The sequence below is a fragment of the Cherax quadricarinatus genome, chromosome 51 (genome assembly GCF_038502225.1).
Source record: "Cherax quadricarinatus isolate ZL_2023a chromosome 51, ASM3850222v1, whole genome shotgun sequence".
Lineage (NCBI taxonomy): Eukaryota > Metazoa > Arthropoda > Malacostraca > Decapoda > Parastacidae > Cherax > Cherax quadricarinatus.
The window spans coordinates 29,922,381-29,948,014 of record NC_091342.1 but is presented as its reverse complement, the minus strand read 5'-3'; the positions used below and the strand labels follow the sequence as shown (position 1 = coordinate 29,948,014).

The following is a 25,634-nucleotide window of genomic DNA, read 5'->3' as shown; positions in this document are numbered from 1 at the left end:
GTGCCTTGGGGTACTGATCTTTTCACTTTGTTAAGTTGAATTTTGCACTGTTTATTGTCAATCTTTGTGTTCTATATGTCAAAGTTGATTATCCATTTGCCTACTTTTCCAGTTATACTAATGGTCCTCATTTTGTGTGCAATCACCTCATGATCGTATGTGTTAAAGGCTTTGCGAAATACATGTATAATACATGTAGTTTGATTTTAATTCAGTGCCTCTGCGATTCTATCATAGAGATTTAGTAGATGAGACAGGTACGACCTCCCCGTTCTAAATCCATGCTGGTTTAGGTTGTACAAGTTGTGCTGTTCCATAAAATTTGCAATTTGGTATCTCGTTACCCTATCTAAGATTTTTATGATGTGCGATATGAGGGTTTTTGACTCACGAAATCGTAATGACAAGATTGCAAACAAACCATACCACGGGCGATCAGAGAGTTTCAAAACTTGAGACTCTCTGATCGTGGGTTTTATCCTCACCCGTGGTATGGTTTGAGGGTTTCTGGCCTGTAGTGTTTTAGCTAGCGCTTTACTGCCTCCTCTATGCATTGAAATTGTCTGGATTCTTCAAGGTCTCTGGGATTTCACCTGCATCTTAGCTGTTTGCTCCTGCTAGTGATATTTTGCATTTCACTATAAACAGGAATTTTAGGAATCTGGTCCAGGTGCTGCGTGATCTGTGTGGTCTTCTGGAGTAACATAAAACTTTTATGCATTCTCCACTGTTTTCACTTGGTGGATTGCTTAGTGGCTAACTCGTTGGTCTGGAGTTTTACGACTCTCTAACCGTGAGTTCAAGCCCCGCCTGTGGTATGGTTTCATTGATTCATATTGGCCTTTAAGACTTTCATTCATTTCTTTTTCATCATTATTGTATGAACTTCCTGTTATAAACGGTCCAGTTCTGCAGGTAGTTCTCAACTTAGATTTTACGTAAGTAGAAATATTTTGGGTTTCTTGCAATATTATCAACAGCTTTTGTTTCCTGTGTGCTTCTTCTGTCTGGTATGACAGCCAGAGTTGTTCTACCTCTGTAGTCTCTCTACATAAGGTAAATTACCTTACCTTCGTTGTGACATATTCGTGTTTTAAACAGGATAGTAAACTTTTTCCTCCTGTACATTTTTCTACATTCACTTTTTATGATCTTTTAGGCCTTCACAGTAGTACATGTTTAATGCATACTTTGTATGCGTCTATATTCATCTGTATACAAATAACCCGCACAAAGGAGATTGAAACTTACAACGACTACTTAATGGTCCAAGTGGGACCGAAACGTCGTCAGAAGTTTGTCTCCCGTGTGTGTATTATTTGTATATTGTTCCAGTCACAGTATTGTGCCTAAACTACTGGGAACGCCTGCAAGTCTTGAACATGTACTCATTGGAGCGGAGGAGAGAGAGGTACATGACAGTATATACCTGGAAGGTACTCGAGGGCTTGGTCCCGCATCTGCACACTGCCATAACAACATACTGGAGTGAGAGATATGGGAGGAAGTGTAAAATAAACCCAGTGAGGAGCAGGTGCGGTGGGGACAATGAGGGAACACTGTATCAACATCCGGGGTCCCAGACTATTCAACATCTTACCAGAAGATATCAGAAACACTGCTGGAACCAGTGTAGAAGCCTTCAAGAGGAAACTGGACAAGTATCTTCACCAGGTGCCAGATCACCCAGACTGTGATGGATATGTGGGGCAGCGGGCCTCCAGAAGCAACAGTCTGGCTGATCAGGCAAGGACCAGACGAGCCTGGCCCATGGCCGGGCTCAGAGAGTAGATAAACTCTCGAAACTCTTCAAAGGTATATCAAAGATATATCAAAGGGTAAATCTGATAGTTCTTTATGAACTTTGTCCCAGTCAGTTTTGTGACTGTTGAAGTTAAATTTAGTGAACGTTCCTTCTACATTATTACTGGAGTTCCCCCTCCATTGAGTTTATACTCGTAAATACTTTTATGACGTTATGATCAGAGTAAATTGTGTTTGTAATTATGTCTCTGATTAGTTCCACGATATTTGTGAAGATCAGACCAGTCGTATTTTTATTGCTAGTGGATTCTCTTATCTGCTGACTAAATGCAAGCACACAGCCCCAGTAGCTCCCTGGTATGTAGCCGCTGGGCTAGCAAGGGCTTCTACGAACTATTTTAATATAATGCTGTTTTTAACCATCCAGTGTTTTATTAAACATTGAAGCCTAAGTTTACAGGATGTGGACTCAAATTTACTTGATTTGATTTAACGGGAATAAAAGTTACACACTATTTTAAGCGTACAATTGAGAGATGTGCACCTGCACACGTCAGTTTCACTCTCCGCCGTCATCGAGGTAGGTGGCACCTCTTGTCAAGCTAAGTCACAGAAGGTATCCCGTAGCTCGATTGCTAGCGCACTCTGCTCGCACACTGAGGTCCAGGGGTTGACCCCCGGTACAGGTGGAAACATTAGGACATGTTTCCTTAAGACACCTGCTGTTGATGTTCACCCATCAGTAAAATAGGTACCTTGGTGTTAGTCGACTGGTGTGGGTCGCATCCTGGACAAAATTGACCTAATTTGCCCGAAATGCTCTGTATAACAGAGTATGTCACTGATGTCAATAAATAACAAAAAAAAGGCACAATACCGTGACTGGAACGATACACAAATAACCCGCACATAAAAGAGAGAAGCTTACGACGACGTTTCGGTCCGACTTGGACCATTTACAAAGTCACACTAACCAGAAGTAACGAACGAACGAACGAAAGTTCAGGTAAGATCCCAAATGGAATGAGCGGGGAAGATGGGACAGACGAAGAATAGTGCTGGAGAGGAGTGTTCTTAGTTGTAGAAATAGAGCCAGGGCTTAACCCAGCAGCTAAGTCGATCGTGGGACAGACATTGAGAACACACATAGCAGGCTCTTCTGTTGGGACTCCGGTGGGTGAGTGGGGAAGTGTGGACAGACGAAGAATAATCGGTGAGAGGAAGGTCTTGAGTTGTAGCTGAAAGAGCCAGGGCTAAACCCAGCTGCGTGGCACTGCGAGGCAGTGTAGAGAGGGCATGTTGAGGACATAGAGGAGAGAGCAGACTGCAGACAGTGCTCGTTGGCTGATATGCTTCGGGCTGAGGTGAAGAGCTGGTTTGGACGTCAGGTGTCGGAAGTGTGTTGTGTGTTTGGCTACACTTCGCTGGTGATGGAGCCACTCTTGAGTCTTTTGAAGTCTCTCTTGGACATGTGGAATAGTTGCATTCTGAGGTTGGAGCAGTTCAGATTCGTCACGAGGTAAGATAGTGCGTTTTCAAAAGGAATTTGGTGAGGTTTGGTGCAGGTGTACTTAACAGTTCCCTCTTTCATTAAGTGGAGCATATCAGCTGCGCTCATTTCGGTTGGGAGGTTGGGGTGGTGTAGGTTAGAGACCCATTAAAGGCTTGGCTTAGGTAACGGTTGCCTGTGGTTTCTTCTTCGGTTACTTCTTCGACTACTACTTCGTCGTCGTCCGAGGGTTGTTCATAATGTTCTGGTTTTATTTCGTCTTCTGTGACTGTGTTGAGAGGAGGCAGGGAGTGTTGGTCGGTTGTGGTTTGTTGGGCTGGTGGTGGGTGGTGAGAGGTGGCAGTAGACGGTGGTGTTGGTTCTGGAGTAGAGTCTTGGTCAGAGATACGAGTAGGACCAGGGGGTGAGGTGAAGTTAGCTTGAGAAGGCCTTGTGATGGTGGCGAGTCTGGAAAGTTGAAGTTTGGCATGTTGTTAAGGCGAAACAGTTCATTGATTGTTGTGTTGAATAAGCCAGGGTTTGCAGCATTAGTGAGGTGTGCATACATCATACATTATAGCACCTTGGATGGAGCAGCGTCAGGAAGAGCAGAGAGGGACTGGCTGGGTGGAGATGATTGTTGTGTAGCTTGAAGAGTTCGGTGGTATCTGATTGAATTTTTGCAATGGCGGCGTATGTTGGCGATTTAGGGTTGTTGTTCTTGGTTTCTTCAATGATTTTCTTAGACAGGACTTCTTTACGTAGAGGGCATTTTGCTGCAAGGGTGTGGTGAGTACCCTTGCAGTTGAGGCAGGTAGGAGAGGCAGTGGTAGTAGAACATTCCTTGAAGTCATGGCCGTCTTTACCGCAGCTTGTGCAGTACTTCTTCCCTTTCAGAGGACAGTCAGGCGTTGAGTGGTGATAGGAGTAGCAGGTCCAGCATGGCGAGATGTGGGCGAAACGTTCGGGTTCTATGTGACTTGGATGAATATGATAGTGGGAGATAGCTAGGCCGTCAGACAGTGCTCTAGTAGCCATCTCGATGTTGGAGAAGGTTAGCTTGATCATTGTAGAGGCGTTGGGGATTTTGGTGATATGTTGAATCGACGCCCAGGTATTTTGTTCCTCGATCGAGGTCTTGAGATCCTCAGTCGATAAAGAAGTGACGAGTTTGTCCAGCCGTTTGACGAAAACGGAACGTTTCGCCAGCAAAAAAGGTGAAGGGGAGATGGTGAACTGTCGGTCTCTGAGGGTTTTCATAGAGGTGTCGGCCATCAGCTTTGAGGCTTCGTAATCGTCAGTACAGACAACGATGAATGAGTCTTTCGTCGAGTGGATGGCTGTAAATTTAACCTGTATGCAAGTCTTTACAGCGGCAGCAAGGGCAAGTTTAGTAGAATCATTTATTACTCCACGTTGGGTTTGATCCTTACACGGTTTGCAAGCATCATGAAGGAGTAAGTCAGGCAGTGGTACGATGCTTATAGGTTCCCCTCCCCGACGGTGATCGAAGGAGCACTTCTTGAGGTGAGGAGCGACTGTGTCTTGATAAGATCGTCGATGATCAATGAATGAATGAGATTGTTGAGATTAGAAAGACCGGAAATGTAGGGAAGGCAGAGGATAGAAGAGTTCCCAGGAGTAGAGAGTTTGGGAGAGAAGAAATTACGTTTAGCACGTGAGAGGGCAGAGTCTATGAAATGGGAAGGGTAACCAAGACGGGAAAACGAATTATGAAGAGTGGAAATTTCTTGGCTACCCTTCCCATTTCATAGACTCTGCCCTCTCACGTGCTAAACGTAATTTCTTCTCTCCCAAACTCTCTACTCCTGGGAACTCTTCTATCCTCTGCCTTCCCTACATTTCCGGTCTTTCTAATCTCAACAATTCTCTCCGTCCCTTAGACATCAAGCTTACCTTCCGCCAGACTAACACTCTTCGCACTAATCTCGTTCATACCTCTCCTCCCTCTACAGATGTCCCTGGTGTCTACTCTATTTCTTGCTCCTCCTGTCCTCTTCAATACTTCGGAGAAACTGGTCGATCTCTTTCTGACAGACTTAGGGAGCACAAAAAAAGTGTTAGGCTTGCAGACACTAACAATGTTCTTTTCTGTCACGTCAGAGATCATAGCCATCCTATTGACTGGTCTTCTGCTAAAACTGTCTTCCCTACCTCCAACTCGGACAGTCGCCGTCTAGTTGAATCCTTTCTTATACACAACTTTCCTTGTATGAATCTTAGCCCTGGCTTCGTCTCTGTAGATGCCTTCCTCTCCCACTACATTGTAAAATGCTCCAAACTTCAGAACACCCGTGACTTAACCTGACTCCTCATTTTTTCTTTTTCTTTTTCTTCTTCTCCCTCTTCCCCTTTTCTCTTTCCTTTTTCTCCTGTGGGTTGTCTTTCTCTCTTCTGTCTCGTGTTTCTGTTCCTTCATTTATTTATTTCACCACTTCCCCTTTCATGCACCTCTGTGCGCTTGCTCTCCCTCTGTGGGCACCTAGCTGTCTTGCAGTGCTCCCCTTCCTTTGTATTTGACTGGCTCGTCCTCCTTATTCCCCACTTCTACCACTACCACTACTACTACCTCTTCTACTACTACTACTACTACTACTGATGAAATTAAGACACATGTGCAGCGTCTGAGTGTCTTTGTTGTGGACGTTTCGCCATCCAGTGGCTGGCTGGATGGTGAAACGTCTACGATGGGGATGCCCGGGTGTTGCGCATGTGTCTTAATTTCATCTTGACGGTATTATATACCTTTCTTGTACTACTACTACTACTACTACTACCACCACCACCTCTTCCTGCCTATATATATCCGTCCTGCTCCACTTCTGGTTAGTGTGACTTTGTAAATTGTCCAAGTCGGACCGAAACGTCGTCGTAAGCTTCTCTCTTTCATGTGCGAGTTATTTGTGTATCACTGATGTCAGCTAGGGCTCTATACCTTGTACGTGTACTTGTAGAAATAAAGATATTATTATTAAACCCACTCCAGGAAGCTTTGAATGGGTTCTATTTTAGTCACAGACGACCTTCACAAGGCAGTAGTTACATGAATCTTTCCCAAGGTACCGTATACAAGCTTTGAAAATTTGAAGCCGATCGGAGAAGTTAGGAAAAAAAAAGACAAAAATTCAGGCAATCACTTAAAGATCCCCTGTCTGGGATACATAGTAATCACAGTGTGAGTAATACAAGCAGGAGAAACAACTGTTGCTCAGGACTCCTCATAACAACAGATAGTGGAGATGATACAACTAATATAACTGCACCTCACAAAATTCTGTTTACCCTGTTTCTTAAGTTTCAGACGGTAGATAAGAGCAGTGTACCAGAAATAGTATTAGAAACACTTACCAGAAAGCTAGAAGGTCTCTCAAAAATTACTTTGATCCAGCAATAACCAGATAACATCTTAACAGAAGATATCAGAAACACTGCTGGAACAAGTGTAGAAGTCTTCGAGATGAAACTGGACAAGTATCTTCACCAGGTGCCAGATCAACCAGGCTGTGATGGATATGTGGGTCAGGGGGCCATCAACAGCGACAGCCTGGTTAACCAGACGAACACCAGACGAGCCTGGCCCAAGGCCGGGCTCTGAGAGTAGAAAAACTCTCGGAACTCATCAAAAGTATATCAGAGGTAAAGGTCAATGTAATTGAAATACACTAGACTTGATATTTACGAACAACGAGGAAGTAATCAAACATGATCACAAATACAATATACTCCGATCACAACTTTACTGATATACCTTATAAACAAGTATACTCATGCAATAAGATCACAGTAAACAGGTGATATCACAATATGCACAACAACTACTGTGAAAAAAAATAGTGAAATTCCAGGGATTTCGTGACTTCTCATGAGGAGTCACGAAAGCGCTGGAATTTCACTATTTTTCACAGTGGTTGTTGTGCAAATATACCCATGTACAGAGAATCTAAGAAATTTATAATATGAAGAGGTATTCAGTAAATTTAAGTTAATCAGATAACTAAGTGTGACTAAATAAACAAAGAACTATCAGGCATTCCTGGAAAACATTCCTGATTACCACTAATCCCGTGACTCCGTCCCTGTTCACCTAGCAGTAAGTAGGTACCTAGGTGTTAGCCGACTGGTGTGGGTCGCGTCCTGGAGGACACGATTAAAGGATCGCAGTGGAAATAAGATAGCCAGTCCTCGATGACGCACAGACTTTATGGGGTTATCCTGGGATGGCTTACCATCCTTCAAGTTAAAAATCTTATCTTAACCCTTACCAGTACATGCAGAAGCTGACTGAATACAGTAGTACACAAAGTTTTTAGAAAATGTTCCGCTGAGAAAGATTACAAGATTAGACAGACATTAAAAGAGAGCATTGAACAATCTATAGAAGACAAAAGTGTAACTGAAATGGTTAAACACGAGACTCCACTGACAGATTGCCAGTATAAACCAGTAAACTTAAATATTCATAACAAACGCAAAAACCACAAAAGGAACAAAAAAAAAAAATACAGGAAATTTCTACACATAAGTACACTATTCGCAGGAGATTCATACTCCCATGACGAGAAAAAAATTAGCAAACATTTGAGAGAACATGAGTTGCAAATGCGTGTTGATGATCTAGACAGTATTTTTCACTTCCTCTTCCTGCTCTAAAAATTATATATACGACTAGAGAATTTTCTTAAGATTCGAAAATGAAATAGAAAAGAAACCCATACATGCAGCGCCAGGCAGGACGTTACTCTTCGACCTCCTTGTTTATCAAGAAGTGCAGACTGTCACTAGCCTAGCACTCAGTACTCGTTAGAGAAAGTCTAGATCAAGGTGACATCTCAGTAACCTGGAAAAGTGCAGCTATATAACTCCGTACCACAAAGGCGCCAGCAGGGGGGCTCGGGTAATAACAAATTACAGACCGATAGCACAGACATCATGTATAAAAATCTTTGAAAGAGTGGCGAGATTCCACGTTAAAAAAAAAATACTGGAAAAGCGTACCTTGACAGTTCGAACCAGCACGGAAGAAAACCCAAACGCAGGTGTCCTGTACAGGGACTTCACTTAGACATTTGAGAAATGTGATCATGGAGTAATAATACTTAAAATAAGGTCATTACATATAACAAGAAAATGGATATTCAATTTAATAATGAAGAGAACATAGACTAATAGTAAATAATCAAACTGGCATTAGTAAAGTAAGAGCTCACTCGCCGTAGCGCGGTCGTGGCGTCTTTAATTCTCTCATCTTCTTGGCAGACAGACAGACAGTAACGCTAGCTGCAGTAACACTAGCTACAGTGTTGTATCATCTTTTCTTGGCAACACCAAAATGAGCATGAAAATCGTCTCGGTAGAAAACGAGGAAAATTTGCAAACAGAGATCAACAAAGCCTTCCAGTGGGCGGTAGACAAATAATGATGTTTAATGGTGACAAAGTCCAGCTGCGTAAATAGAGAGAAAATGAAGAACTCAGAAGAAGGACTAGCTAGTAAATACGGGAGGATCATATCATATAGAAGGAAATGAACATGTAAAAAAACTTGGATAAAATAACGACGGAAAAACCATTCATTGAAGAGAACACAAGTCAAATGCTATGAATAGAAAATTGACGAGGATAATGTGAACTTTAAAACAAAAACAAGAGTTTTATTATATTATCGAAAACAGGTGCTAAACCCTTATGAGTAATACACCTTTCAAAACAAAACAAAATGCGAGTAGAGAGGCTACTGAAGTCACTTGGGCTTCAGGTTTAGAATATTGTTCAGTTTTGATGACTTCATTCAAGGCAGGAGAGAAATTGGAGCTGGAAAAGTTGTAGAGTGTGTTTACTGCCCATATAGAATCAGTACACTACCCAAACTGTCGGGAAGAAGAGAGAAATACTCCATAATATATACATCGAGTATACTTGAGGGCCTTGTCCCAAATCTACAGACTACCATAACAGTGTACTGGAGTGAGAGAGGTGGGAGGAAGTGTAAGACTCGCACTGTGATGGGCACACACGAGTACACAGTGTCAACATCAGTTGCCCAAGAGATATCAGAGATATTGCAGGAACAGTGTAGAAATCTTCAGGAGGAAAGTTTGCTTCCGCCAAGTATCAGATCAACCTGGCTGTGATGGATATGTGAGCCAGAGGGCCACTAATAGCAACAGTCTGGATGAGCTGGCAGTCAACAGACAAGGCTGGCTTCAGGACAGGCTGCGAGGATAGTTAAAGTGGAATTAGTCACAGGTATATCACATGTATATACTGTAGAACAGTTTAATTTTAAGAAATTAAATGTTGATTCATCAGTATAGCATTAGTACAGTCAGGAATGGGTGACAACACCCGACTCTGTGAAACACAACAGATACTCTACCCAAGCACTAAGAATTTTTACTTGTTTAATGTATTATTATTAAATTCTTCCCAAATTTTATTAACTATAAATGAATCCAATTTATATAAACTAAAAGAAATATTCATAATATTTTCAAAACTGCTTTTTACGAAACATGATTCTATTATATTCTTGTCGACTTGCTTGTTTTCATGGTAAGGGAGAACCAACATATTTTTAGTTGAAGAAGATTGGTTGTCCCTTTTTGAATTGTAAAAAGTATTTCTGGCAATTTTAAAGAATTCATCAGTTAAGTTTCTTGGGTATTTTAGATCATTAGCTATTTCATAAATTTTGGATATTTCTTCATCTATGAACTCTGGACTACAAATATGCAAAGTTCTCAAAAACATTGATGAGAAAACTGACAGTTTAACTCTATCTTGATGTGAAGAAAAGAAGTGTACATATAAACAGTTATTTGTTGGTTTTCTATAAATTTAAAATTTAAAATCATTGTTACCTTAATAATTAAAACATCTAGGAAAGACAATGAGTTATTTTGATTGCAAGTTTGAGTTTGAAGGGAAATGTTACGCCTTCCCTATTCAACAATCTGTATATGGAGTTTTTCGAGGCTAGGGTGTTGTAAAACGTCTTGCTCTGTAAAGCTAAATGGTTCAGATATGTGGATGACATCTTGCTTTTTTTGGCTGAATGATATAAGAACATAAGAACATAAGAACGAAGGAACACTGCAGAAGGCTTACTGGCCCATGCGAGGCAGGTCCAAGTCTCCTACCGGCTTAAGCCAATGCACCCAACCTAGTCAGGTCAGGTCACATTGACTTAAGGGAGGAACACGGCAACCGACCTGGTAGCACAAGCTATCAGGTCTAACTCACACCCACCCACATCCACTCATGTATTTATCCAACCTATTTTTAAAGCTACACAACGTTCTGGCCTCTATAACGGTACTTGGGAGTTTGTTCCACTCATCCACAACTCTATTACCAAACCAGTACTTTCCTATATCCTTCCTGAATCTGAATTTTTCCAACTTAAAACCATTGCTGCGAGTCCTGTCTAGGCTAGATATTTTCAGCACACTATTTACATCCCCTTTATTTATTCCTGTCTTCCATTTATACACCTCAATCATATCCCCCCTAATTCTACGTCTTTCTAGAGAGTGCAGATTCAGGGCCCTTAGTCTATCCTCATAGGGAAGGTTTCTGATACATGGGATCAACTTTGTCATCCTCCTTTGTACATTTTCCAGAGAATTTATATCCATTCTGTAATAAGGTGACCAAAACTGTGCAGCATAATCTAAATGAGGCCTAACCAAGGATGTATAGAGTTGAAGAACAACCTGAGGACTCCTATTATTTATGCTTCTTGATATGAAGCCAAGGATTCTATTAGCTTTATTGCGAACACTTATGCACTGTTGTCTTGGTTTCAGATTACTGCTAACCAGAACTCCTAAATCTTTTTCGCAATCCGTAATATTAAGATCTACATTATTTAGTTTATATGTGGCATGGTTATTGTCCTGTCCAACATTTAGAACTTTGCATTTGTCTATATTAAACTGCATCTGCCACTTCTCCGACCACTGCATCAGTCTATTCAAATCTTCCTGGAGTGCTCGAATGTCCTCGTCAGAATGAATTCGACGGCCTATTTTGGTGTCATCGGCAAACTTGCCGATGTCGCTCTTTATGCCCTCATCTATGTCGTTTATGTAGATTGTGAACAGCAGGGGGCCCAACATTGACCCCTGTGGAACACCGCTCGTGACACTTCCCCACTCTGATTTCTCCCCATTTATGCAAACTCTCTGCTGCCTATTTGTCAACCATGCCTCTATCCAGGAAAAAATTTCTCCTCCTATTCCATGTGCTTTAATTTTCCTCAATAGTCTCTGATGTGGGACCCTGTCAAAAGCCTTACTGAAGTCCATATACACAATATCATATTCATTACCATGATCTACCTCCTCAAATACCTTAGTGAAAAAAGTTAATAAATTCGTAAGGCAGGAACGCCCCTTTGTAAAACCATGCTGAGATTCGTTGATTAATTTATGCTTTTCAAGGTGGCTACGAACTGCCTCGGCAATTATTGATTCCATAAATTTTCCCACTATGGAGGTTAGGCTTATTGGTCTATAGTTCGAAGCTAAGGACCTGTCACCTGTTTTGAAAATAGGTATCACATTTGCCATTTTCCACTTATCTGGCACCATGCCAGTTTGTAGTGATATGTTGAAAAGATTAGCCAAAGGTGTGCTAAGCTCCTCTTTACATTCCTTTAGAACCCTTGCATACAGTTCATCAGGGCCTGAGGATTTGTTAGGTTTTAATTTATCTATTTGCCTAAGGACCATGTCACTTGTGACCCTAATAGTACACAGTTTATTATCGTCCTGTTCTACATAATTTATCATTACTGGAATATCGCTGGTATCCTCCTGTGTAAAAACTGAGAGGAAGTATGTGTTAAAAATTCTACACATTTCCTTATCACTGTCAGTGAGCTGACCCGAGGAACTTTTGAGTGGGCCTATCTTGTCCCTGATCTTACTTCTGTATACCTGAAAGAATCCTTTTGGGTTAGTCTTCGATTCTCTTGCAACTTTAACCTCATAATCTCTTTTTGCTTTTCTAATTCCCTTTTTTATTTCTCTCTTTAACTGAATATATCGATTTCTCAATTGCCCCTCTCCTCTTTTGATTTGCCTATATATGCCTCTCTTTTGACCAATCATATATTTTAATCTATTGTTCATCCATTTAGGATCATTTTTGTTTGATCTGATTTCCCTATTTGGAACATAATTTGACTGAGCAGCTAGAACTATGCCCTGGAAAGCATCATATCGGCAACCATCACCACCTACCTGACCCTTAGTCAGGTCATTCCAGTTCAGCCCACCTAAGTAATTTTTCAGTCCTATGAAATCAGCCAAGCGAAAGTCAGGGACGGAGACTTGATTGCCATTATTAGGGGAATTCCATGATATATTAAAACTGAGTGATTTGTGATCACTTTCCCCAAGCTCATCATTAACCTCAAGATTATTAATTAGTGTTTCCCTACTGGCAAGAACCAAGTCAAGGAGGTTATTTCCCCTAGTTGGCTCTGTCACAAACTGTTTTAAAAAACAATCCTGGATCGTATCAAGAAAGTCACCTGACTCTAAATTTCCTGTCAAATTGCTCCAGTCAATCTGTCTATAGTTGAAATCTCCCATTTGCACAACATTTTCGTATGTAGATGCCTTACGAATTTCGTCCCATAGAAGTTTACTGCACTCCCTATCAAGATTTGGGGCCCTGTAAATCACACCCAAAATTAGTTTTTCTCGGCCCTCGAGAAGCTGTAACCAAACAGATTCAGTGGCTGACGCTTCTAATTTAATATCTTGTCTAACACAACAATTTAAATTGTCTCTGACATACATCGCTACTCCACCACCTTTCCTGTTGACCCTGTCAGTGTGGAATAATTTATAGCCTTGTATGTGACATTCAGAGGGCATCTCTCTATCTTTCAGATTGAGCCAGGTCTCTGTTATAGCAATAATATCTATGTCTCCTGCACTTGCAATTAATCTTAGCTCATCTATCTTATTTCTTACACTCCTGCTATTAGTATAGTAAACCTTAAGGGAGCTAGTCCCTTGCTGCCCTCTGCTGTCCCCCTTTGTTTGCTGACCTGATCTATTGTCTTTATTTATAACTTCATGCTGAATGCCTTTTATACATTTACTGTTTCCAACCCAAGTGTTGCAACCTGCTTGTTTCCCACACACACCCATACCTCTATCTTCCATCAGTTTAAAATCATAGGCATTTCACCAATGGCCTTCTCAATCGAGTCTGCAAGTGCTACCACCCCAGCCCCAGAGAGATGTACCCCATCCCTTGCATACATATCATGTTTGCCATAAAAGTTGTTCCAGTTGTCAATGAATGGGATTGCAAGTTCCTTGCAGTATCTGTCTAGCCAGCAATTTACACCAATTGCCCTAGACAACCATTCATTTCCTACTCCCCTTCTAGGCAAGATGCTACATATGATTGGGATCCCTCCCTTAGACTTAATGAAATCTATAGCTGACCTGTACTTATCTAGCAGCTCTTCTCTCCTACCCTTCCCAATATCATTTCCACCAGCACTGAGACAGATAATGGGCTTGCTCCCATTACCTGACATGATATTATCCAGCCTGTTGACAATGTCCCCAACACCAGCTCCAGGGAAGCACACTCTATCTCTCATCTTCTTATTCCTATTACAAAAAGCACGGTCAATGTATCTTACCTGAGAGTCACCAACCACAAGAATGCGCTTACCTCCATTAGCAGGGGCAGTAGTACCCTTACCTTCACTGGCCACTGAAGTACATTCATCCTGAAGAACAGAGAAGCGATTTCCTACCTTCAGATCTTCACTCTTAACTTTCCTTACTCTGATGCGCCTTCCATTACTGTGAACTACTCGCCACTTGTAGCAGGTGCTGGGCTGCACCTCACTGCTGGTAGCCGTTGCTGCCTCCCCAACTACAGCCTCCTCACAGCGAGAGACAGACTGCACCTCGCTGCTAGAAGCCTCATTCCCCACAACTCCAGCCACCTCACACTCTCTCCCAGACCCATTGAGGTGGACCTTCAGCCTCCTAATCTCCTCCTGGAGAAGCAAGACCTCCTCCTTCAACTCTCCAACCTCAATTTTTAAAACACTGCAGAAGCAAGCCATGCTTTGTAACCGTCCACACTAATCCCCAAGGCAGCTCAGGGTCTGTGACCTCACGTGACGACTGACCACTGAGTACTGACGACTGACCACTGAGTACGGATACATTTTTACCGAGACTTAACGCTTTGGTCCGGTCTGTTAAATTCACCGCAGAGAGAGAGAAGTGCAGTCTAAACTTCCATTCTTAGATTGTTGATACAACGAGTTGATAGAAAATTCAAGTTTACAGTATATAGGAAGACCACTAATGTGTGCTCATACGTTCATTACTATTCTAACCATGAGACAAGAGTAAAATGGAGCGTCTTTCTTATTGTGCTTCTGAGAGCTTACCGAGTGTGTAACCCAGAGTTTCTCAGTGAATTAAGAAAATATTTGATATTGCCACAAAGCTGGCAATATCAGCATTGCTGGCAGCTAGGAAAACTCATCATAGGGCTGAACCCAGGATAACATCACAGATCAAGAATGTGCCAGTTCTCCCGTACAATGAGAATTTATCTGTCCTGCTGAATGCCTTAAAAAGATTAAACATACAATTAGTTATTAAGAATTCATAAACTGGTAAAAGCATTTTGATAAAGAATTCTCCTAAACACTGTTGGTGGTGTTCACACGATCAGTTGCAATGGCTGTAACTTATCTTATGTGGGACAGACTAGCAAGCACGCTATTTACATCCCCTTTATTTATTCCTGTTTTCCATTTATACACCTCGATCATATCCCCCCTAATTCTACGCCTTTCGAGAGAGTGCAGATTCAGGGTCCTCAGTCTATCCTCATAGGGAAGATTTCTGATACATAGGATCATCTTTGTCATCCTCCTCTGTACGTTTTCCAGAGCATTTATGTCCATTCTGTAATACGGTGACCAGAACTGAGCAGCATAGTCTAAATAAGGCCTAACTAAGGATATATAGAGTTGAAGAACAACCTGAGGATTTCTATTATTTATATTTCTAGATATGAAGCCAAGAATTCTGTTAGCTTTATTGCGAACACTAATGCACTGTTGTCTTGGTTTTAGATTACTGCTAACAAGAACACCTAAATCCTTTTCGCAATCAGTAGTATTGAGATCGACATTATTTAGTTTATATGTGGCATGGTTATTTTCCTGTCCAACATTTAGAATTTTGCATTTGTCAATATTGTCAGGTAAGACACATATGCAACAGTTAGGTATCTTTATTATGAAACGTTTCGCCTACACAGTAGGCTTCTTCAGTCGAGTACAGAAAAGTTGATAGAAGCAGAAGATACTTGACGATGTAATCAGTCCATCACCCTTAGAGTTTTGAGGTGGTCAGTCCCTCAGTCTGGAGAAGAGCATTGTTCCATAGTATGAAACAATATGGAGATGAAGTGACAGGATGGAGCCTTATATATTGCCAAGAGGTGAGACGTAGGTCACTAGAAGAGGTAAGAACTCAAATGTTGAGAGGTCAGGTCCCTCTCAAATCCAGCCGCTCTCACTAGTGGAAGTTGTCGAAGTTGATTGCAGGTCTGTACCAAGATACCCTTGTGTTGCAGTGTCCATTTGTCAATATTAAACTGCATCTGCCACTTCTCCGACCATTGCATCAGTCTATTCAAATCATCCTGGAGTGCTCTAGTGTCCTCATTAGAATGAATTGGACGGCCTATTTTGGTGTCATCAGCAAATTTGCTTATGTCGCTATTTATTCCCTCATCTATGTCGTTTATGTAAATTGTGAACAACAACGGGCCCAACACTGACCCCTGCGGAACACGCTTATGACGTGCCCCCATTCTGATTTCTCCCCATTTACTCAAACTCTCTGCTGCCTATTTGTCAGCCATGCTTCTACCCAGGAAAAAAATTTATCCTCCTATGAACTCGTTAAATTGTCGTAAATGCAGCTCTACACTCATGAATTGAGAATTATTTGTTGCTACCAATCAACCTTATGGATAAACCAGCATTTACCTAAGGGTGTATTGGGCCAGCCTCTGGAAGTGAGATAGGGGTTTCCTTTTTTTGCTGCTTCCCCATTTTCTGTGCTTAGTTGGAATTTTCCCTACTGATAAATGCCAGATAACTTGGAGATTAGAATATTTAAGTCTTTTATAATGATACAATGTCTGATGTCCGATGGCATGTTACTGACGGTTGTCATGTCACTATAGTTGTGGTCGTTAGGTCATTACTAAATATTTAATGTTGATAGGCTTCTATTTACTGCTGCAGTTTTTAATATCTTGCCGTGGCTTATCTTGCATGGATGTGTGTGTGTGTGTGTGTGTATATATATATATATATATATATATATATATATATATATATATATATATATATATATATATATATATATATATATGCAAGAAATTCGCAAGAGCAGGCGAAATATACACAAACACTGATCTCTGGCTGAAGGAGACTCGAACCTATGAACCTTGGAACAAGGTACGCAGTGCTATACTAATCTCACCACACTGGACAATACCTTGGCGTCCAGCTTGCGCTACACGTTGATCCAAGGTTCGTTGGTTCGAGTCTCCTTCAGCCAGAGATCAGTGTTTGTGTACATTTCGCCTGCTCTTGCGAATTCCTTGCATTGTTAAAATCTCTAGTAAGGCTGATGCATGCAGGGGATGAGATGAAAAGCTGTAAGCCTTCTCACTGAAAGCTGGCTGCCTTGGATCAACGTGTAGCGCCAGCTGCACGCCAAGGTATTGTCCAGTGTGGGGAGATTGGTATAGCACTGTGTACCTTGTTCCAAGGTTCGTAGGTTCGAGTCTCCTTCAGCCAGAGATTAGTGTTTATATATATATATATATATATGTCGTGCTGAATAGGTAAAACTGGTCAGTTGGCGGGAACTCATTTAAAGTTGGATCCTTTCTAAAAAAAAAATCTTACACGTTTAAAGATATATTTTTTCATTAATGTTAATGTAAAAATTGGTGATTTTGTACCAGGGGAACATTAGAAAATTTACCTAACATTATAACAAGCTCAATTTAATTTAACCTAGTCCAACGAAATATGTTTTGGATAGGTTTACAATAATTTAATAATAAACACAATGAAATATATTTTTCTCATTGGGTTCAGAAGGATTTTTTTGCGAAGTTATTGCACACATAAGTACGATAAGGCACCTAAACTACTGGGAACAGTTGAAGGTCCTTGATCTGTATTCCCTGGAATGCAGGCGAGAGAGATGCATGATAATATACACTTGGAAGGTCCTGGAGGGATTGGTACCAAACTTGCACACGAAAATCACTCCATATGAAAGCAAAAGACTCGGCAGGAGATGCAACATTCTCCCGATGAAAAGCAGGGGCGCCACGAGTACACTGAGAGACAACACAATAAGTGTCCGGGGCCCAAGACTGTTCAGTTGCCTCCCAGCTGTCTTCAGGAAGGCACTGGACAGGCACCTAAAGTCAGTACCTGACCAACCGGGCTGTGGTTCGTACGTCAGCTTGTGTGCGGCCAGTAGTAACAGCCTGGTTGATCAGACCCTAATTCACCATGAGGACTGGTCTCAACAGGTCCACGGGAACGTTGACCCCCGAAACCCTATCCAGGTAAATTCCAGGTCATTTTTCTGGCACCTGGCACTGGTCTGCTTGATGCCATCTCATTCTAGCTAGAGTAGTTCCCTAGAACGCATCTGTGTGGACTTCCTACTTATTTCTGTAACATTACAAGCTCTTGATGTGTTAATTGTAACACGCAGAGCCTAGAGCTATCATTCAACTCTCCCTGTGGTTGTTTTGCATCTTTGATTGTTTGTTTGCTATTTTTTGCACACAAATAAATAAATATATATATATATAATATATATATATATATATATATATATATATATATATATATATATATATATATATATATATATATATATATATAGGTAGTAGGTTGGTAGACAGCAACCACCCAGGGAAGTACTACCGTCCTGCCAGATGACTGTGAAACAAAAACCTGTAACTGTTTTGCATGATGGTAGGGTAGCTGGTTTCTTTTTCTGTCTCATAAACACGCTAGATAACAGGGATATCTTGCTACTCCAACTTACACTTTGGTCACACTTCACAGACACGCACATGCATATATATATACATCTAGGTTTTTCTCCATTTTCTACATAGCTCTTGTTCTTCTTTATTTCTTCTATTGTCCATGGGGAAGTGGAAAAGAATCTTTCCTCCGTAAGCCATGCGTGTCGTATGAGGCGACTAAAATGCCGGGAGCAATGGGCTAGTAACCCCTTCTCCTGTAGACATTTACTAAAAAAGAGAAGAAGAAAAACTTTATAAAACTGGGATGCTTAAATGTGCGTGGATGTAGTGCGGATGACAAGAAACAGATGATTGCTGATGTTATGAATGAAAAGAAGTTGGATGTCCTGGCCCTAAGCGAAACAAAGCTGAAGGGGGTAGGGGAGTTTCGGTGGGGGGAAATAAATGGGATTAAATCTGGAGTATCTGAGAGAGAGCAAAGGAAGGGGTAGCAGTAATGTTGAATGATCAGTTATGGAAGGAGAGAAGAGAATATGAATGTGTAAATGCAAGAATTATGTGGATTAAAGTAAAGGTTGGATGCGAGAAGTGGGTCATAATAAGCGTGTATGCACCTTGAGAAGAGAGGAATGCAGAGGAGAGAGAGAGATTTTGGGAGATGTTAAGTGAATGTATAGGAGCCTTTGAACCAAGTGAGAGAGTAATTGTGGTAGGGGACCTGAATGCTAAAGTAGGAGAAACTTTTAGAGAGGGTGTGGTAGGTAAGTTTGGGGTGCCAGGTGTAAATGATAATGGGAGCCCTTTGATTGAACTTTGTATAGAAAGGGGTTTAGTTATAGGTAATACATATTTTAAGAAAAAGAGGATAAATAAGTATACAAGATATGATGTAGGGCGAAATGACAGTAGTTTGTTGGATTATGTATTGGTAGATAAAAGACTGTTGAGTAGACTTCAGGATGTACATGTTTATAGAGGGGCCACAGATATATCAGATCACTTTCTAGTTGTAGCTACACTGAGAGTAAAAGGTAGATGGGATACAAGGAGAATAGAAGCATCAGGGAAGAGAGAGGTGAAGGTTTATAAACTAAAAGAGGAGGCAGTTAGGGAAAGATATAAACAGCTATTGGAGGATAGATGGGCTAATGAGAGCATAGGCAATGGGGTCGAAGAGGTATGGGGTAGGTTTAAAAATGTAGTGTTAGAGTGTTCAGCAGAAGTTTGTGGTTACAGGAAAGTGGGTGCGGGAGGGAAGAGGAGCGATTGGTGGAATGATGTAAAGAGAGTAGTAAGGGAGAAAAAGTTAGTATATGAGAAGTTTTTACAAAGTAGAAGTGATGCAAGGAGGGAAGAGTATATGGAGAAAAAGAGAGAGGTTAAGAGAGTGGTGAAGCAATGTAAAAAGAGAGCAAATGAGAGAGTGGGTGAGATGTTATCAACAAATTTTGTTGAAAATAAGAAAAAGTTTTGGAGTGAGATTAACAAGTTAAGGAAGCCTAGAGAACAAATGGATTTGTCAGTTAAAAATAGGAGAGGAGAGTTATTAAATGGAGAGTTAGAGGTATTGGGAAGATGGAGGGAATATTTTGAGGAATTGTTAAATGTTGATGAAGATAGGGAAGCTGTGATTTCGTGTATAGGGCAAGGAGGAATAACATCTTGTAGGAGTGAGGAAGAGCCAGTTGTGAGTGTGGGGGAAGTTCGTGAGGCAGTAGGTAAAATGAAAGGGGGTAAGGCAGCCGGGATTGATGGGATAAAGATAGAAATGTTAAAAGCAGGTGGGGATATAGTTTTGGAGTGGTTGGTGCAATTATTTAATAAATGTATGGAAGAGGGTAAGGTACCTAGGGATTGGCAGAGAGCATGCATAGTTCCTTTGTATAAAGGCAAAGGGGACAAAAGAGAGTGCAAAAATTATAGGGGGATAAGTCTGTTGAGTATACCTGGTAAAGTGTATGGTAGAGTTATTATTGAAAGAATTAAAAGTAAGACAGAGAATAGGATAGCAGATGAACAAGGAGGCTTTAGGAAAGGTAGAGGGTGTGTGGACCAGGTGTTTACAGTGAAACATATAAGTGAACAGTATTTAGATAAGGCTAAAGATGTCTTTGTGGCATTTATGGATTTGGAAAAGGCGTATGACAGGGTGGATAGGGGGGCAATGTGGCAGATGTTGCAGGTGTATGGTGTAGGAGGTAGGTTACTGAAAGCAGTGAAGAGTTTTTACGAGGATAGTGAAGCTGAAGATAGAGTACATAGGAAGGAGGGAAATTATTTCCCAGTAAAAGTAGGCCTTAGACAAGGATGTGTGATGTCACCGTGGTTGTTTAATATATTTATAGATGGGGTTGTAAGAGAAGTAAATGCGAGGGCCTTGACAAGAGGCGTGGAGTTAAAAGATAAAGAATCACACATAAAGTGGGAGTTGTCACAGTTGCTCTTTGCTGATGACACTGTGCTCTTGGGAGATTCTGAAGAGAAGTTGCAGAGATTGGTGGATGAATTTGGTAGGGTGTGCAAAAGAAGAAAATTAAAAGTGAATACAGGAAAGAGTAAGGTTATGAGGATAACAAAAATATTAGGTGATGAAAGATTGGATATCATATTGGAGGGAGAGAGTATGGAGGAGGTGAATGTATTCAGATATTTGGGAGTGGACGTGTCAGCGGATGGGTCTATGAAGGATGAGGTGAATCATAGAATTGATGAGGGGAAAAGGGTGAGTGGTGCACTTAGGAGTCTGTGGAGACAAAGAACTTTGTCCTTGGAGGCAAAGAGGGGAATGTATGAGAGTATAGTTTTACCAACACTCTTATATGGGTGTGAAGCATGGGTGATGAATGTTGCAGCGAGGAGAAGGCTGGAGACAGTGGAGATGTCATGTCTGAGGGCAATGTGTGGTGTGAATATAATGCAGAGAATTCGTAGTTTGGAAGTTAGGAGGAGGTGCGGGATTACCAAAACTGTTGTCCAGAGGGCTGAGGAAGGGATGTTGAGGTGGGTCGGACATGTAGAGAGAATGGAGCGAAACAGAATGACTTCAAAAGTGTATCAGTCTGTAGTGGAAGGAAGGCGGGGTAGGGGTCGGCCTAGGAAAGGTTGGAGGGAGGGGGTAAAGGAGGTTTTGTGTGCGAGGAGCTTGGACTTCCAGCAGGCGTGCGTGAGCGTGTTTGATAGTAGTGAATTTAGACGAATGGTTTTTAATACTTGACGTGCTGTTGGAGTGTGAGCAAAGTAACATTTATGAAGGGGTTCAGGGAAACCGGCAGGCCGGACTTGAGTCCTGGAGATGGGAAGTACAGTGCCTGCACTCTGAAGGAGGGGTGTTAATGTTGCAGTTTAAAAACTGTAGTGTAAAGCACCCTTCTGGCAAGACAGTGATGGAGTGAATGATGGTGAAAGTTTTTATTTTTCGGGCCACCCTGCCTTGGTGGGAATCGGCCAGTGTGATAAAAAAAATTATAAAGATAATATATATATATATATATATATACATATGTATATATATATACATATATATATATATACATATATATATATATATATATATATATATATATATATATATATATATTATATATATATATATATATATATATATATATATATATATATATATATATATATATATATATATAATATTATATATATATATATATATATATATATATATATATATATATATATATATATATATATATATATATATATATATATATATATATATATATATATATATATATATATATATATATATATATATATATATATATATATATATATATATATATATATATATATATATATATATATATATATATATATATATATATATATATATATATATATATATATATATATATATATATATATATATATATATATATATATATATATATATATATATATATATATATATATATATATATATATATATATATATATAATGTGCCGAATATGTAAAACTGGTCGCTTAGCAAGAACTCATTTAAAATTAAGTGTTTTCTAAAATTTTCTCTTATACGTTTAAAGATATATTTTTTTCATTAATGTTGATGTAAAAATTTATAATTTTGCTCCAAAAGAATCTTAGAAAACTTACCTAACCTTATTATAATAAGAACAATTTATTTTAGCCTAACCCAACTAAATATATTTTAGATTTGTTTACAATAATTTAATGCTAAATAAACACAGTGAAATATATTTTTTTTCGTTAGGTTCAGAATGATTTTGGCGAAATTATTGCATACACAAATTTTCACTTGTCCTGTATGGCAAGATGAGCGTTGCTATTTAAGCCAAGATCGCAAGTTCTGCCTATTCGGCACGACATATATATATATATATATATATATATATATATATATATATATATATATATATATATATATATATATATATATATATATATATATATATATATATATACATATTTGATAATAACAGTGTAACTTGTGGATTTAAAAGTGTTTCTGATAATCGCTTAAAATAAAAAAAACTATATATCATATATTGTACAAATTCATACACCTGAGACGTAAAGAACATTTAATAGCAGTATTCATTGCAACACCTGCCTGGAAGCTCCTAAAATCCATGAAGCGCTGGCGAGAAACATGTATCATAGTTTACACCTGGAAAATCTTGGAGGGTCCTACCTGGTTCTTAATCAGCTCACTGAGATCCTGTGATCCCTTGTAGCTGGAGTTATGACAGGCGGTGCTAAATATCCTCAGTGAACTCCAAGGATGCAATAAGTACATCATACCTCGATAAGCAAAAGGAGTATTTCCACACCCTCCATTAAACACTTGTATAAAAGTTGTTTCTTCAAACTTTTTCAATCAGTCGTGTCATGGTGCAGGTTGTAAGCACCAGCAGGCTGGCTGATCAGGCCTCTCAACCTGACTTAGTCACAAATATGGTTGCAAGAGGCTGTGGTCCCAGGTTGTACTTTATTTTAGTAATTAAAATGAGCGTAAGTCAGAATTATACACATTCTTTAACATGAGAAACTTGTCTTTATATTTTATGATAAAAATCCACCTGAATTTTTCCTTTGCTAAAACCTAAGAAGTACATGGAATTTGTCACTGCTGACTATGTAAGAGAGAGCACTACTTTTCTGGCGCCTACTTGTAAGGCCTATTAATCTCAGATTTCAGTTTCAGTGTATAAATAGTGAAATCCAAAGAAAATACCTTAAATTACCATACTCTAATACCACTTTTTTCAGAAACTGAAAAATTGTAATTCTGACTCCGCCATCTTTAAATCTGCGATGATGATTAACATTATATGTATTATCTAACTTAGGTGACAAGAGTGTTGCTTTCTGCACCTCCTGGTGACTCACCAACATTAAAATGAACTGATATTGCCACTGTTTTCATGTTATCTGTTGTTTGTTCACTCTCCTGGACCTTTGATGTTATCTTGTTTATTCACTCTCCTGGACCTTTGATGTTATCTTGTTTATTCACTCTCCTGGACCTTTGATGTTATCTTGTTTATTCACTCTCCTGGACCTTTGATGTTATCTTGTTTATTCACTCTCCTGGACCTTTGGGAAATTTTAGGGACGTTTTAATTCTAGCAATTTAATATCTTTTTTATAAGTAATATATTTTTTACTTTAGTGTAATGATGTTTATTTACGTTCAAGTTACTGTGATTATTTTACTCTTTAAATGTTAATTTTAAATTTTTTGAGATGAACTTTGAGTGAACTTAAAGGTCCAAGTTCTTCGTAAATATTTCTCCCGTCTTCCTTCATTGAAATACCCCCCTCCCCCCCTCCCCCTCCCCCTCCCCCCCGCATACCATCACACCTAGATTACATCACATTTTGCAATCAGTATTTGCTACCTAAGTACCACCATACACTATACCATGGTACATTATTACCAGGATACCACCATACACTATACCATGGTACATTATTACCAGGATACCACCATACACTATACCATGGTACATTATTACCAGGATACCACCATACACTATACCATGGTACATTATTACCAGGATACCACCATACACTATACCATGATACATTATTACCAGGGTACCACCATACACTATACCATGGTACATTATTACCAGGATACCACCATACACTGTACCATGGTACATTATTACCAGGATACCACCATGCACTATACCATGGTACATTATTACCAGGATACCACCATACACTGTACATTGGTACATTATTACCAGGATACCACCATACACTGTACCATGGTACATTATTACCAGGATACCACCATACACTGTACCATGGTACATTATTACCAGGATACCACCATACACTGTACCATGGTACATTATTACCAGGATACCACCATACACTGTACCATGGTACATTATTACCAGGATACCACCATGCACTGTACCATGGTACATTATTACCAGGATACCACCATACACTGTACCATGGTACATTATTACCAGGATACCACCATACACTATACCATGGTACATTATTACCAGGATACCACCATGCACTGTACCATGGTACATTATTACCAGGATACCACCATACACTGTACCATGGTACATTATTACCAGGATACCACCATACACTGTACCATGGTACATCTTTATTACATGGATAATAGTGCATATCATGACCATTATATTTTGTTCAGATCATGTTAACCACAACATACACGATGTATGACTCGGTACCATACAGTAGGTACCATAAAGTAGGTACCACGAGGTACCTTCGTGTCTGTACTGTGTCACCAGGCACTGAGGGTCAGTCAAGGAAGATTCCTTGATGCTGGTGAGAGACTTTTGATCCAAGAAACTGGACTTGTCCTCCTCTTCCTTGGCTCTAACATCATTGCCTCCCATTACCCAGGTGCTGCATAACACCTACGAGTTTAGTGCTTTCCCTAGCAAAAGAAATTCCAGACTTCAAGGCAAAGGCATATAATGCCATATTTATGAAAGAAAATCAGTAAAATAAATTTGGATATGGAGATCACGACTGAACGTGGATACGTCGTCAGGGATTATTGATGAGTTCAATTCCAGATGATTGCAAATTGAGCTTCACGGAGATTGCAGCCTTCAAGGAATCTTTCTCCTTATTTCACCCCTCAAGGAAGGTTCCTTGATGTTGGTGAGGGGCTCTTGATTTAGGGAATTGGATCTGTGCTCCAGTTCCCCAAATTAAGCCTGAATGCCTTCCACATCCCCCCCCCCCAGGCGCTGTATAATCCTCCGGGTTTAGC

General features: G+C 40.0%; 1 protein-coding gene across 1 annotated transcript in view; it reads left to right on the top strand.

The window, feature by feature from the left end:
- The window catches only part of ATP8B (ATPase phospholipid transporting 8B), a gene marked incomplete in the record, with an annotated part of 560,409 nt that overhangs the window by 277,330 nt on the left and 257,445 nt on the right, over positions 1–25,634 (top strand).